Source organism: Malus sylvestris, chromosome 3 (assembly GCF_916048215.2).
Source record: "Malus sylvestris chromosome 3, drMalSylv7.2, whole genome shotgun sequence".
In the NCBI taxonomy this organism is placed as follows: Eukaryota; Viridiplantae; Streptophyta; class Magnoliopsida; order Rosales; family Rosaceae; genus Malus; species Malus sylvestris.
In genome coordinates this window covers 23,984,307-23,998,528 of record NC_062262.1, presented here as the reverse complement: position 1 = coordinate 23,998,528, position 14,222 = coordinate 23,984,307, and the positions used below count along the sequence as shown (strand labels likewise).

At 37.2% G+C, this 14,222-nt stretch overlaps 2 long non-coding RNA genes across 3 annotated transcripts; one reads left to right on the top strand and one right to left on the bottom strand.

Moving 5' to 3' along the window:
- Window positions 1-1,558: 1,558 nt before the first annotated feature.
- Window positions 1,559-2,284, bottom strand: LOC126614717 (uncharacterized). The gene is made up of 2 exons (XR_007620503.1): window positions 2,019-2,284; window positions 1,559-1,846 (listed from the first exon to the last, which is right to left on the bottom strand). It is a non-coding gene; the product is annotated as an uncharacterized LOC126614717 (long non-coding RNA).
- Window positions 2,285-4,821: 2,537 nt separating this feature from the next.
- Window positions 4,822-7,070, top strand: LOC126614713 (uncharacterized). 2 transcript variants are annotated; one of them, XR_007620499.1, is made up of 3 exons: window positions 4,822-5,838; window positions 5,963-6,019; window positions 6,742-7,070. It is a non-coding gene; the product is annotated as an uncharacterized LOC126614713 (long non-coding RNA). The 2 variants fall into 2 exon arrangements; XR_007620498.1 differs by having other exon boundaries at window positions 4,822-6,019.
- Window positions 7,071-14,222: the final 7,152 nt, after the last annotated feature.

Here is a 14,222-nt window from a genome sequence, read left to right as displayed (position 1 = left end):
CCATATTGTAACTGAACTACTATTTAAAAGAAATTGGTTTTCTGTATGGATTTTAATAGGGAATTTCTTATAGAATTTGGCTAGGATTATGTAGTATATATATGATGGCCTCTGTTCTCACAGTGTGTGTACTCTACTCAGAACTAATACCTATTATTAGTTGAGAACCTTGAACATTGAAGAGAAGAGAAGGTGCACTGCAGGATTCTTGTAGAAAATCGAGCATGGCGTCCAGTTCCGGTTCATCTGCAGGTACGGTTTTCTCTGTACATTGGTTTAATGAACAATGATTTGTGTTTTGATAACAGTAGCTCATATAACTTGTTATTGGTTTATGTTTATTCTAACATTGAAGTCATTGACCCTTGAAGAAGGGGCTAGCAAATCAGCTTATGCCATCTGGGAGTCATCAATTGGAACGTACATTCGTGATATCTAAACAATAAAACATTTGACCAATAAAAGAAAGATCCAAACAAAGACTTGTCCAGCACTCAAAATTTCCCACTATATAAAACCCATTGAGCTCTTCCATTTCCTCACACTTCCGATCACAAAAACTTCACTATATTAAATTGAGAAGAAAAAAATGAGCCAAACAGCAGGTAGGCTAATGAAGCCTGGTTTAGCGTTTGTGTTTGGGACCATGTTTGGAGCTTTCATCACCAGAGCTAGTCTGCACCGTTGCCACCACCGCTTTCACGACCACGATGGTGATCGGAAGCATTGGCCTTGTCCTCGCCAAGCTCAGGATAAAAAGATTGGTTCAAGCCCAGGAGGGCTGGAAACTACAACCACTAGAAACATGGAAAACTAGCCCCATGCTTGCGACAACGACTTATATGACATAGTTACACCATTACGATGGTTCTATTCTAATGAAATAAAGACATGGGTAAACTTTTGTCTACATATCCTTATTTCATTGACACAAAATACTATGTAGTAGTGTAGCTGTGCCATCTAAGTTGTTTTCCATGCATGCATCGTGCATGGTCCAAGTTCAAAAATCAGCCCAGCTGGCTAGCTTTGCTTCTAATTTTATATGCTTCTGTTGTATTACATGAGTAGTATGTATTTGGGTTTTTATCAGAAATCAGCCCAGCTAGGTAGTTTGATTTGTTGGCCGATTGTTTCGGTTCTTTTTTGGCTTTTCTTATTGTTTAGCGTGCAAATTGGTTTGTTAATGAAACTTAGTGAGGAAATGAAGTCATCATGGTTTGTAATTTTCAAATGATGATTTTTTATTTTTTTTATAATTTTTCTAGCAAATACTGTGAGAATTTTGGTTATCCTAAATCACATTTAGCACTCTAAACACACAACTTATTGTCGGCTGAAATTATAATTAAGGTATTTTAAAGAATTGACTAGTATCAGCACTTGCTTATGTGCCAAAGAGCAAATTAAGAGCGTTTATCCCTACATTTGAGACTAACTTGACAAAGATTTGGGTCACTAAAGATGCCTCCTCCCATCATGAAAAGTGAAAACCAATATATTCGAGGTAATGCTAGGGAAACTAAATTTGTAGACAAAATTTACATACTAAATGATGTGTCGTCAACGTCCAACTTTAATATATAAAGGAAATTTGCCCAAAAACAGTGCCAAATTAATCAAGACTAAATTTTTACATTACAGTTTAAGAGACCCTAAAACGTTTCCGAAAACTGCAAAGCACCACAGGATTATGCCAGCATCCAACTAATTAATCGACGGTTCAGCTTCTCTATGTTTAGTTGATGAAGTAGCCAACCAAGATGCCCAGAAGACCGAACAGCACCACAAACAACAACGAAAATCCGCCACCGCCGTTTTTGCTAATTTCTTTTCTCAACACATCCTGCTCAAATTCAAAATTTTCTCTTATTGCCAAAAGGAAATAAACGAAAACAAACATGAAAATGAACTCCGATAAAGGGGAACTGAAGCATCAAACACCCAACAATACAAATAGAAACAACAGTTCATAAAAAGGAGATTGACAGCTGATGAAGTTAAACGGGGATACATACTAGTAGAACCGTTAGCATAGGGACAATCAAAAGCATGAGGCTTGGATATACGTAAGAAACTAAGAATTAAACAAAAGCTGAGCTGATCTTCCTCCGTCAATCAAGTCAGTGGAATGCTCACAAAATCCTTCACTCAATCGAGTCAGTGACAACCTCCCTCAATTTCCTCCCTCACCCTCTGCAACACTGGCACATCCCTCACCTATTCGCTCAATCCCATCGAACCCACACACCCCCAAACTCTCCCAAAATAGAGAATGACCAAAATACCCATGTCAATAGGCATTTCACGTTCAGGGCTTTAACCATTTATTGGACACCACCGAAGCCCACCTCGGACCCAAATTCTAATCAATGGCAGAGATGTAAATATTACGAAATCAAAGGAAATTCATTGTAGCTTAGGAACATACCCATGTCGTACTACTTTAGATTCGGATGGTCTGTCTATTCACACCGGTGGGTGGTGGTAGTGCCTAGTGGTGGCTTGCCGCCGTCTATAATGTCTATAATTCTATCAGTCAATTGGTTTCTTCTATAAAATGTGTGGCCTTATGCTTTGTTTATTGGATATTTATAATATTATACAATTCCAATTACTTTAGTCGGAAGAAGGAAATCCAATTGCACTGTTCAACTGAACAGTGTTTTGGACCGAATTTCACTTTGTTTACAAAAATTTCCACCACCCCTATATGTCGTTCAGATAGAAAATTTCAATTTATTTACGAAATTGCCACCGTTTTACACAGGGGAAGGGCGCCCACGAGTCAATCATCTTGGATTCTGCGTCGACTACTTTTCCGTTTCCATCCCCTATTATTTCCCTTTCTCGACTCTGTTTCCGTAACCATCCATCAAATACCCCGTCCCTCCTCCCTTAGATCCCTCACCGATTCTGTCTCTCGCCATTCTCAGTCTCGCCAGCCGCGAACCCCTTGACAGCTTGCAGCTCTATGCTCCACCTCCAGATTCGTCGCATATACCAGCCGAGACTGTCGTCATCGTCACCCTATGAACAATTCCATGCTCAGAAATCAGAGATGAGAGCCCCAAGACAGTCGCCTGCACCACCGTCTTAGAAAAGTGAGCCAAAATCTCGCGAGATTCAAGCCGCGCACGAGCGAATCCGAAGGACAAACCTCCGATAAAAATTTCTCATCCTCTCTCTTCAATTTCATATTTGTTGTTAGATTAAAAGGGAAAAATATGAGAACTAACTCGAGCAAATGTTCTGGATGTAAGCTAAAAGATCAATTTAGCTTTTCTTCCCTGTCAATTTAGTGCTTTTTCTTTTCTTATTACCTTTAGGAGTTAATTTTTTGAGATATAATATGACTAACAAATTTACTGTTGCCTCTGTCATCTTTTTTGCTGAAGATTTCTTTTTTAAAAACTGTATGCCATGACAAAATAAGGGTTGTATTAAATTGAGAATTTGAGAGATTTTAATGAATTTATAAATCCATGAATTTTTATGGAGTTTAATTGATATGTAGAGATTTCATATAAAATTTTGATTCAATTCTCTCAAAATCTCATGGGGAGAGGTGAGATTTGTAGATGCTTAAAATACACTACGAAATATCTCAAATTCCCTCTAATTCCTCAACTTTCTCAAATTCTTTAAAATCAATTTCTAATTGAATACACCTAAAATGTTATAAACTTTTTTAAAATCCTAATTGAATACACCGGATTTCTAAGGATTTTAATAAACTATCTTAAAATTCTAATTGAATACATATTGAATTTCAGAGAATCACTTAAAAATCCTAATTGAATACCCCTAGATTCATTTAAAGAATTAAAATCCCTCAAAATCCCAATTGAATACACCCCTAAATTTACAAATTGCTAATTTTCTGTTTTGTATAAAATCTTTGTTCACTCTACCTGAACAGGTACACTTGACTGATAAGGAAAGTCTTCATATTAAATCCATGTTAGCCTCTATCGTGTTCTTTGTATTTCGTTATCTAAACTCTGTTATTTGAATTTGGTCACCTGAATTGTGCCTAATATTTGATGTGGCTAGTAGCCTTGTATGGCTGGCTGGTGTGATTTGGGAGTGCTTTTGGTCAATGGGAGACAGGGGACACAGGTGTGGAGCAGCAAAGTCAAGTGGGATTAGGAATTTAGGATGGTAGAATTTTTGCTAATTTATGGGATTAGAAGTCTTCCTTTATTTTTGTCTTGGTGTGATCAATTGTAACAAAGAATTTTCATTAAATTGAGGTAGTGAACCTACTAATTTTCATATGTTGTTTGTCTACAGTCTTCTCCATTCTCTTGGACCAAGCATGAAATCCCAAGCACTATATCACCACAAAGCAAGCAAGCTGAAAGCAATCCAAAGAAACCCTTTTTCCAGAAGCACTTAACAAAACCTTTCTATGGATTAATTGTTGTTTCAATTATACCAGATTGAAAACAAGTATGGAACCATTGATCAAGCATACGGGGCTGTCGCCCAAACCTATATTAAGTGGGCAACAAGCATGGTTGTGTCCTTAGATACAGGTGTGCCCTGTTAAATGTAATCTTGTCTTGGCCCAAAATAATGGATCCAGCCCATGCACAAAGAAAGATTCATGCACATGCTAGAGAATTTTAGTAAAGTTCAAGTTGGTGGAAGAGTCTAGAAGAATGATGAAGATTCCACCAACATACAAGATTAGTGTAGATAATACTAGCATAGAAAGGTAGTGGAATTATCTAGATATATCTAGCATGATGTTTCCATGCTTCTCCAAGGTTCCATCCATGCCTATAAAAGGAGGAGGCATCCACACCATTTGGAACAACCAAGAGAGCAAGTAGTGAGAAGTGAGAAGAAGCAACAAAGCTTCTAAGAGTGTTTGAGTGTTTCCTCTTGTACTAAGTTTGTTAGTGAATAAAAATCTTGTGTAATACATTGAGTGTACTTTCTTTCTCTTGCTTATCAGTTCCGCTGCATTACATTCTTCTTTGTGAGATAAACGTTTCCAAAGTAGTGAAGTCTTTTTAAGCCCCAATATGCCCTAGGTCATGTGCCAACAAGACGATGCTCCTGCATCCGCGGTGAGGCTTTTGTAGTATGTTTTCATTTGTATTGTATTGTATTGACTTTGACCTTTTTGATCAACGTCCAATAGCAGTAGGTGCAGTAATTCTCAAACCCTAATTTTAACTGTTTGGATCATTGCAGATTTGGGTTATTTATTTATTTATTTTAATTGCGTTGCTTCTACTTGCTGTATATTGGCTGATGGATTTCAGAGTATTTTTTGTTTTGTGACTGGATTTCGTTGTGTCGGATTAGTTTGGTTTGCTATGATCGGTGAACCTTATGTTATTTTTGATGGGTTTGGTTAACATGGTTTTCATTCCTTTTCAGATTTGTTTCGACACACACTTCTCAAAATTTGCAGGATGCTATGATGATATTTTCTATGATGTAAACAAATTAACTATTTAATGTCAATAGTTTGTGTTATATAAAGCTACGCATGTTAGGAGTAAAGTAATTTATTATTTGTTCTTAGCCCCTGGTTTATAAATCCCAACTTTAAAATTCCCAGTGGATGTGTCTGTTAATCGATTGCGTTTGGGATAGAAATTTGTGTGTTTTATTTATTTATTTATTTGGGTTTTTGTAGCTGATGCTGATACATATTAGGTTTTGTGTTACTGGGTTTTATCACTAATTAATTGTCAATTGGATTTTCCGGTTTCAAAAATAGGTGAGGCGTCGACTAATCAGCTGGCTGATCAGCAGATGCCAGTGTATAATCTTGCATCGAAGATTCTTTGTTGGGTTATCAATGTATTATTGAAGGTTGTGGTGGCTGATCTGATAAAGAAAACTAAGAATTTTAGATTTAATTGTTTAGCTGCTTCTTTTCTACTCAAGTTATTGGGCTTTGCAAGGGAATAATATGTTTCTTTCTGCTGAATTATAGGCTGAACCAGACACTGAAGAATTATTTGCACAACTCACTTTACTTCCCAAATCAAATGTAAGTTGTTAGCTTGAGGATTCTGATTTATTGTGGGCGGGTAAAATTGATTATGGGTTGAGATTCTGTTGGTTTGATGTTCTTATAAATTTGAGCAAGATGAGAATGCAGTGGAGAAGGAAATAACATAGGCACGCGTCCTTAAATGTGAAAAGACTTTGGTTAGGCAAAGCCAAATTAAGGAAGAGAAGAATAGGTAGAGGCTAAAACCTAATCAAGTGGAAATTTTAGGTATAAAATGTGCAGTGAGTCAAGAAATTATACAATGGTGTCCAGCTGCTTTCCACCACGGCCACGTTAAACGGCTTAGTTCTTTTTCCAAGTGCAAGAAATAAAATGGCACTTGAATCATAGAAATATTAACATCTATATACTCAAATGAAAAAAACTGCATATTTGAAAGGAAAAAACACACCAGCACACACTTGGAAATAGCTGGAGATATTGGCAAACCTCACAATGTATATGCATGCTTTAGCGATATTTATAATGAGGATATTTATATTGGCAAACCTCACTTATGCTCTGTACACATTCTACTGTTTAAGTAATGAACAAAACTATTCTCAATGTCTCTAGTTATTCATTTATTATCTTCAACGATTTCGAAACCTGCTACTATAGTTTACAGAATGGTTATGTCACACTCTGCTATTCTTCCTGTCAGAATCGGGAAGGTTTGCATCTATTCAAATAATGACTTCTAAATTTTGTCTTTACAGGGAGGCTTGATTGATAGTGACGCTTTAACCCACAAGAGGAATGTTAATACCACAACGCAGTTCAAGTTGGGCCACTGGTGACTTTTCTGCTTAAATGGATTCATCAACTCAATTTTGTCGTTAATTTTTGTTTTGAGTCCATTTTCCTTGATGATGTTGTATTAGGATTTTAAGCTTAGTCGTTCAGGCGTGACACATTTTCAGTGGGAAGTCACAAGCATAATTCATTTTTCTTAAATTAGACTCAAGATTTTTATGTGCATTATTCTTCTGTTTTACGAATATAATTGGCTAAGCCTTAATGATATTGTTGACGAATCTTCACAAAAGGATTTAATTGCCTAAGCCTTATATGTTCATCCGTTTTACGAATTTAATTGGCTAAGCCTTATATGTTCTTCATCTTTTGTGAGTATTCATTCTAGGATTCTTCACAAATTTCTGAGAATTTCATTTGATCCATACTATGGCCGTTGAAATGTTAGTACCTTTTTTAAATTCAATTTTTTTTATTTACAGAATTGTATAATCCTACAAGAAGAGAAGAGAACATGTGATCACCTACAAGAGTGGGTCGTCAAAAACACAAATAGATTTTCTTCTAATGAGGAAAGGGGACCGTATAACTTGTAAGGATTGCAAAGTTATACGGGGAGAGAGCTTGGCTAATCAACATCGCTTGTTGGTGATGGATGTACATATCAAAAGAGAGAGAAAAAAGAACAAGACTTGGAAGTGCCCAAGGACTAGATGGTGGAATCTAAAAGGAGAAAAACAAGCCATTTTCAAAGAGACAGTAATCACCCAATGCGTGTGGGATAGAGAGGGGGAAGCTAGCCAAAGGTGGGATTCCATGGCTAGTTGTATCTGAAAAGTAGCAAAAGAGGTATTAGGAGAGTCCAAGGGCTTTGCTCCACACCAAAAGGAATCTTGGTGGTGGAATGAGGAGGTACAAACAAAGGTGAAGGCTAAGAAGGAATGTTGTAAAGCCTTATACAAGGATACGACCGATGAAAATGGTGAAAGGTATAGAAAAGCAAAGCAAGAGGTGAAGAAAGCTGTGAGAGAAGCTAAGCTAGCGGCTTATGACGATATGTATAAGCGACTAGATACCAAAGAAGGAGAGTTGGATATCTATAAACTAGCTAAATCAAGGGAAAAGAAGACAAGGGACCTAAACCAAGTGAGGTGCATCAATGATGAGGATGGAAAGGTTCTTGCTACAGAGAACGCGGTCAAAGACAGATGGGGAGGTTATTTTCATAATCTTTTCAATGAAGGACATGAAAGGAGTACTTCTTTGGGGGAGTTAAGTAACTCAGAAGAGTGTAGAAACTACTCCTTTTACCGCCAAATTAGGAGGGAAGAAGTGGTTGTAGCTTTGAAAAAGATGAAGCATAGAAAAGCAATGGGCCCAAATGATATACCGATTGAAGTGTGGAAAGTCTTGGGAGAGACGGGTATAGCATGGCTCACTGACCTTTTCAATAGGATTTTGAAAACGAAGAAGATGCCAAATGAGTGGCGAAAGAGCACTTTGGTGCCTATCTACAAGAATAAGGGTGACGTACAAAATTGCATGAACTATAGGGGTATTAAGCTAATGAGCCATACAATGAAGCTCTGGGAGAGAGTCATTGAGCATAGATTGAGGCAAGAGACACAGGTTTCGGACAACCAATTCGGATTCATGCCAGGGCGCTCAACCATGGAGGCAATCTATCTCTTACGAAGATTGATGGAAAGATATAGAGATGGGAAAAAGGATTTACACATGGTCTTTATAGATTTGGAAAAAGAGTATGATAGGGTCCTAAGAGACATTCTTTGGAAGATTTTAGAGAAGAAAGGAGTACGAGTAGCATATATCCAAGCTATAAAGATATGTATGATGGAGCAAGGACTGCCGTAAGAACTCATGAAGGACAAACCAAAAGCTTCCCCATAACTGTAGGGTTACATCAATGCTCATCCTTAAGTCCTTACCTTTTTGCTTTTTGCAGTGGTAATGGATGAGTTAACATGACATATTCAAGATGATATTCCTTGGTGTATGCTTTTCGCAGATGATATAGTGTTGATAGATGAAACTCAGGAATGGGTAAATGTGAAGCTTAACCTTTGGAGAGAAGTGTTGGATTAGGGGTGAGGATCGGAGATCAGGAAATACCAAAGAGCGACCGTTTTTGCTACCTAGGATCTATCTTGCAAAAGAACGGAGAATTAGATGGAGACCTCAACCATATAATACAAGCTGGATGGATGAAGTGGAAGGGTGCATCAGGCGTGTTGTGTGACCGCCGTATGCCACTGAAGCTCAAAGGAAAATTTTATAGGACGACAATAAGGCCGGTGATGCTGTATGGCACAAAATGTTGGGCGGTGAAGCATCAACACGTACATAAAATGGGTGTAGCGAAGATGAGGATGCATCGTTGGATGTGTGGGCACACGAGAAAGGATAAGATTAAGAATGAGGATATCCGAGGTAAAGTAGGAGTAGCCGAAATTGAAGGAAAGATGAGAGAAAATCGGTTACGGTGGTTTGGACAAGTGCAAAGAAGGCCTACTGACGCTCCGGTTCGAAGATGTGACTACGGGACAGAGGTTCGGGGCCGAAGGGGTAGATGAAGACCTAGGAAAACTTTGGAAGAGACCCTAAGAAAAGACTTAGAGTACTTGGATCTCACGGAGGACATGACACAGAACCGAGCACAATGGCGTTCTAGGATTCATATAGCCGACCCCACTTAGTGGGAAAAGGCTTTATTGTTGTTGTTGTTGTACAAAATTGTATAATCCTTTTGAAGCAGTGGGGAGCTGCGGTTTCACTCACGCTTTCAAATTTTGACCACTCGCTCATTGTAATATCTCTCTCTCTTTCTCTCTCTCCCTCCATCCCTCCCTCCCTCCCCTATTACATTTGGGTTTTCTCCTGTTTCTCTTTTTGTTGATCTAATTTGTGGTGAAGCTGTTTAGTTTGCTTGAATTGGAATGTGGGTTTAATTGAGTTTCCTTTTGTTTGTCAATTCGATTTTGGGAGGATTGGCATGTGGTTGTTCAGGCCTTTACAACCACTTTGTGTCTGGCAAAGGTAATAATATTACTCTTCGTTTCATAAGCTTCATTTTTAATGCCCAGAAAAATTTGGAATTGAGAACATGATGGGGTTTTAGGCAATACCTAAGTTCTGTAATTTTCCCCGTTTGTTGTTATTAGCAATTTCTTGAATCATGTTAGTTTGATAGTGTTCTGCTGCCCAGGATTTTTTTTTTGAATTTAAAATATCATGGGATTGGGGTTTTAAGATTTTAACAACAATTGGTAAGAATTTTGGTGAATTTTGATGCTCAATGGACTTTGTTGAAAATTTGGAATTAAGAACATGATGGGGTTTTGGGCAATACCCAAGTTCTGTAATTTTCCTCGTTTGTTGTTACTAGCAATTTCTTTGTTCATGTTAGTTTGATAGTTTTTTGCTGCGCATAATTTATTTTTTGAATTTAAAATATCATGGGATTGGGGTTTTAAGATTTTAACAACAATTGATATGAATTTTGGTGAATTTTGATGCTCAATGGACTTTGTTGAAAATTTGGAATTAAGAACATGATGGGGTTTTGGGCAATACCCAAGTTCTGTAATTTTCCCCGTTTGTTGTTACTAGCAATTTCTTCGTTCATGTTAGTTTGATAGTTTTTTGCTGCGCATATTTTTTTTTTTTTGAATTTAAAATATCATGGGATTGGGGTTTTAAGATTTTAACAACAATTGATATGAATTTTGGTGAATTTTGATGCTCAATGGACTTCGTTAACAGCTTCTAACTTTGTTATGCATTGAAATATTGGTGGGTTTTCGTCAGAGTTTGCTTATATCTTTGTATAGTATGTCTGTTGTATTATCTTGTCACAGATACCTTAGTTCAGTAACTTGAGAAGCAGGGGGAGATAATAGACTAATCAAGGAGATGCATGTGATAAACGATAAACAAGTAAGCATCATCCTCTTCCTTCTTTTGTTATGGTTGGTTGTATAGAGAATTGAGAAAAAAGTTGAAGACAATTTTGCGCTTTTGAGTTATATCAATAAAATGACATTGATTAGTTCACTTAAGTGTTGAATCATTCGTTAGTTTATCTGTGGTGTGTGCTTGAGAATGAAAGCAATGGACTTTATATGGAATTGATGTTCCTTTTAATGTCACTAAAGAAAGGAGTTGTTCCTTTATTAGCAATTATATGAAGTAGGCATATTATGCAATACAATGTCTACAATCGACTATTTTACTTTTTGTATAGTACAACTGTTGATCGAAAGCCACAGAAACTACCTAAAGGTCAAAGAACTGTTTGTGTTAGAAGAACAGAATATGGTGTAAAGCTTAAATTTTGGGCACTTTTTTTCAATTACAATAACTTGCATGAAAGTTCAATTGGGTTTGTTATGGTCTCCAAGAATTTTGGTTTGTTTGGTTACTAATTAATTTATGTGGTGGGAGTTTAGTTTTTCCTTTTCTGCCTATGTATCTATGATTCAAAATGGACCGTACAATTTGCTATATATAAATTTGTAATAAAAAAGCTCGAAAAAGAGGTGAATTAGAAACAGTGATGATAGAGTGATGGAGTTGAGGAGTCAAGAGTTTACGGGGTTTACTTGAATTTTTGTATGATGTCCCTGGTATGTTAGATCATTGAGACTAACTGTCTAGTTGGTTAATCACTAATTTGAAGTATTTAAAGTGTAACTTTCCTTTAAATCCTTTTCCTTTTGTATTTTCATTGGAGCACAGATAAAATATATTTCTTTTATCTTTTTCAACCCCAAACTTTCATTGTCTTCTGAGAGTGGTCCAACTAGAGAATTGGATGACAAGTTTAGGTTTAATACATACTTGAGTTCCCACAAGGAAGATGGTATTTTAGAAGTTACCAAATTGGACACTAAGGATAGACTTCTTAGAGATACTGCTACAGTACCCAAGCAGGAAGGAATAGAACCAGATAGACTATTACCGCCCAAAAATAAATTGGCTAGGTTGTTTAGTTGACAGAGTTCATACGGGATATGTCCTCCCAGTTCGTTATCATTCAATACAAACCTTGGAGATTTTGTAGCTGTCACACCCTGATCCCGACATACGTTCAGGATCGATACGTGACGTCACAAAAAACTCGTGTCTCTCACATGCCCCCGCCTCCAAGATATGGCAAATTACAACTCGAGAATCAAATTGCAAATAAATTTTTCGTATACTTTAGGGCTGCATCTAACTTCCTCGTTAGACTGCCTACGTACCCTCATTAGGGATCAAGCCATTCGTAGTTCGTTATTCACTAATTTAGACAATTATTCCAGTGCGTTCTAACAGGAATACATAACATTCTGTAATAAATTATTAGAACTTGACATGCATGACATTACCAAGTTCCGGCTACAAAACAAACCAACATACTGTTCAAAATTCTCATTCCATCCATCATATAAATTCCATATTTTCAGCACGATACTTCCATTCACAACATGTAACATATCAAATAACCAACGAAGCACATAATATTCTCAAGCCACATTGATCAACTAAAAATAATCATAATAATAACAACCATAACCAAGGTCATTCCCCAATCTCGTCAATCAATCAATTCATGAATTAAAGATACATGATCTTAGCATTTAATTATGTTAATCAATGCATGTAGTAACATATCATTTCACAATTTAACCCAGGGAACTCTATATAATACCCTTCTTGGATTATGAGCAATAACATGGTAAATCTATTTTATATTCACAAGGTCTAATGTGGATAATTCTCATTCACTTGGATCTAGGGTTCTAGACTAACCCTTTGGAAATATGTGAGAGTAAGGATTCCGGACCACTTAACAGAATCCAACCAAATCGGGTTCCGGACCACTCAACGGAACCACCATGTCAATCGGTTTCTCGTAATCTATCCAGACCTGTTGTATGTAGAATCAGTGCCATCGATCACAGTTATAAATCTCAAATATAAGTTCATAAATATGAATACATAGACAAGTCTTAATAACTCTGAAGGAGTCACCCAGACATCCAACGACTTTTATAATTCAAACCACAAGATTCTCAAAATCCATCGTTCATATGTACATTAAACGCTAGGGTTAGAGGAACGCAGTTGGGCCGAAGCCTACATAAGTAACCAAACAGGAATAAGTAACCAAACAGGAAGTGGCCCCCCAAAGCGGATTAACCAAGCAGAGACACCCTTGAGAAAATAACCAAGTAGACAGTGACCTCCCAATGCGGATTAACCAAGCACAGTCACTCCTATAGCTGTTAGAAAGTGATCACCCAATGCAGATTAACCAAGCATGATCACTCTTAAGCATACATGCCATAAGAATCGCCCAATGCGGATTAACCAAGCGCGATCCATATATAGTATGGTCCCTCAATGCGGATTAACCAAGCAGGACCACTATTGACCCCCCAATGTGGATTAACCAAGCAGGGTCAAAATAACTAAGTAGGTAGAGACTCCCCAATGCGGATTAACCAAGCAGAGTCACACCTACAAAACTGTTAGGCAGTGATCACCCAATGCGGATTAACCAAGCATGATCATCCCTAAGTATAAATGGCCATAAGGATCGCCTAACGCGGATTAACCAAGCAGGACCATCCGTGTACCGCTGCTACATGGTGCAGAAAATTCAACACACACAACTTACCCATCATTTACCCCCATGGGTTACAACATAATCACCTACACCAACAATTCTCATGCCCACCAACTCAAATGCCCCACAAGCATATAAGTTCTACAAAAATACTTCTAATAGGAATCTACGATCATATTGTCACAACATTTATCGGACTTACCCTTCACGTTACTAAAAAGATAATTAAACGCACATATATCACAATCATCATCCGTACACAAGCCAATTCATGTTTAATAAACATAAGTCTATGGCTAAACATATATATATAAATCATATTTCAATAGAAATCCTATTTATAAGGCCAATTCATATTCACAATTGATATCAATATAAGAAATTAAGATAATAAACAATATCAAAAATATTCAAGTCACTCTCCAACCAATGTAGGCCCACTCGACTTCACTTAAGTCTCCCATAGTACTAATTTTTGTATCCAGAACGTCTCGAGACATGTTGACCAAAAGTCAACTCTCGATCATAGGTAGGGTCCACAATTCTACACAATTCAATACGGAAGATCAGCACATTGGATTTCGGATCTATAACCTTCTAAAGTCCACATTATGCTTCTAAAACAACCTACTAAAATTTCATCATGATTCGACGATCGGATCCCCGCTAATTACAATTTCAAGTGGCGACAACCCTTGATTTTACAAACTTAGAAATCTAAATCAGGAAGATCCGTACGTCGGATTCCTAATCCATCAGTTCCAGCTATCCTTAAATATTACATTCTATGACGCATTAAAGTTTGGTGAC